Here is a 2,480-nt window from a genome sequence, read left to right as displayed (position 1 = left end):
CCTTGTTGGTTATGATGCTCTAGGATGTTCCGTGATATGATATTTTGACATTGTATTGATTCATTGATTTATGAATGCGTTACATTCCCTTTATATGATTGGCATGTTTGTTATATTTCGGTATCCCTGAATCATTATAGAATGATTCTAAACACCCTGGTCAGTTATCATTGTGGGAACAATAATGAATTAAGACTAGCATGAGGTGTGATCGATGCATTGGATGCATATCACAATCATGGGTACTCGTTGTGAACGAGTGACTGGTTGACCCGCATGAGATTGTCACATGGACAGAGTCATGACTTGAATCTCATACAGCAGTTCGTTCTTGGATCCTCAGACCTGAGATGTCTAGAGTATCTGATATGAGGAGTGGCGTGTCTTGACTGAGATTACCTCTAACTCAATTCAACGTGGGTGGTCATGGCGTCTTGCTAGAGGCTAACCATGACTTGTAGATCGGGAATGGTTCTCGAGGCTGCTGCCACTGCGAATGGGCCTACAGGGTCACACACCATTAGGGATGGATTTATATGTGAAGTATCGGAAAGGTAGACTTGGGTTTGGTCGAAAAACGGTTTTCGGATAAAATCAGAGTGTCGGGACGGGTTCAGCCTTCTAACTCGGACCGAGTCAGTATTTGACTCGGACCGAGTCAGTTCCATGCGGGTCGAAGCCCATAAAGTGTTTTGGGCTTGGCTGATGTTTTGACTCGGTCGAGTCAAAGTTTTGACTCGGACCGAGTCAATACTAAATGGGCCGAGTCAAGAGTTGACAATGGGCTTGGGCTGATTCGTTCTGACTCGGACCGAGTCAATACTCGGAAAAAGTCTCTTTTCACAAGGATTAGGGTTTCTAACTTATAAGGAGGTGTTGGACGCCGTCCTAAGAAAAGAACCCAACTTACAAAACCCTAAGATAGATCTAGAACACAAGAAAATCATTTCTTTTGAGGTTCTAGTTCTACGGGATTCGATCCCAAGTCTTGGAAACCCTATTCACTTCACAGATCCTAGCAGATCAGTTCCAAAAGCGTTTGGAATCCTTCCCGTCGGTGTGGATACGTGTAGAGGAGAGGAGCTGTACTTTCAGCTCTTGGTGATTAAAACAGGCCCTGGATCGATTGCTACTTCCATATCTTCAGGAAAGAGGTAAGTATTCGATTCCTACGGATGATTTTGGTTGCGTGTGACGTTTGACTAGGTTTAGATTATTCTTCCGCTGCATGAAACCTAGTAAACCAAACCCTAGATCGATATGATCGCATGCTAGGAATCCGTAGCGAAACCCAACAGTGGTATCAGAGCCTGGTTCTCTGTATATCGCCGTGCTTGTTGCTTGCCTATATGAATTTTAATAGTTAAAATTGCATGATAGGCTTGATCTATGCATATTTAATGATGTTATGATTGTTATTTGATGCATAGATGAGTTTGGGGGTCGAAGACGGCTTGATGGTGCATCGAAACGGGGTGAAACTTCGTGGCCAAAAAGTGTCTATCAGAGTTTTGACTCGGACAGAGTCAAGTGTTGACTCGACCGAGTCAGAACGAGAGATCTCCCAGAGTTTTGACCTGGACAGAGTCAGAGTTTTGACTCGACAGAGTCAGAGTTTTGACTCGACAGAGTCAGAACGACAGATCAGAGTTTTGACTCGGACAGAGTCAAGTGTTGACTCGACCGAGTCAGAACGAACCAAAATGAACAGACTTGGCCTTACAGACTTCTGACTCGGACCGCGCCAGTTTTTACTCGGACAGAGTCAGTACAGAAAGTTGTTCGGTTGTCAAGTTTTGGTTCAGATTGATCTGTAGATGATTTCGGCTTCTGAATCGGATCGAGTCAAGTGTTGACTCGGACAGAGTCAGTTGATCAGACTTTGTTAGATGCAATTGCTGCATCGTTTCAAGTGTCTGAGCTGAGATTTTGATGCACATTGGATGAACATTATGAATGTTTAACCAATGAGAGTGTTTCGGTACATAATTTAAAGCAAGCAAGTGTTGTTTGGCAAAAAGGATTATATACACAGACGATTCAATTGAACTAAGAGTAGTTCAACCGAGTTGATCAGAACAGCTTGACTGAACTGACTTGAATTCAGTTAAGGTATCCTGGTGTTCAAGTCACCTATGCCTCATGTAATCTCAAGCTATTACCGCCCATTAGTAGAGCAACTGTCAAGGCCTCGATCGTCATAGTTACGGGTCATGCCCTAGCTGAGCGTGCCTGATTATCTTGGTGAGGCAGTATGGAGAAATCGTGATTCTCATAGCAATATGGTTGAGTTTGAATTGGGTTATCAAGTCGGACTTGGTCCTAATGGTAAGGATGGGATGAGGAACATGCAGTGATAGCTATCACTATCCCATACTCATCTTAGGAATCACATAGGATGTGATTGACAATGTGTTGTCTACCTAAATAGCATGTTTTTGAGCGTCATGCCCTAGCTGACTCAAAAACATGTGAAATAT

Source organism: Tarenaya hassleriana, unplaced genomic scaffold (genome assembly GCF_000463585.1).
Source record: "Tarenaya hassleriana unplaced genomic scaffold, ASM46358v1 Cleome69, whole genome shotgun sequence".
Lineage (NCBI taxonomy): Eukaryota > Viridiplantae > Streptophyta > Magnoliopsida > Brassicales > Cleomaceae > Tarenaya > Tarenaya hassleriana.
The sequence above is the reverse complement of the archived record's forward strand: the minus strand, read 5'-3'. Positions refer to the sequence as shown.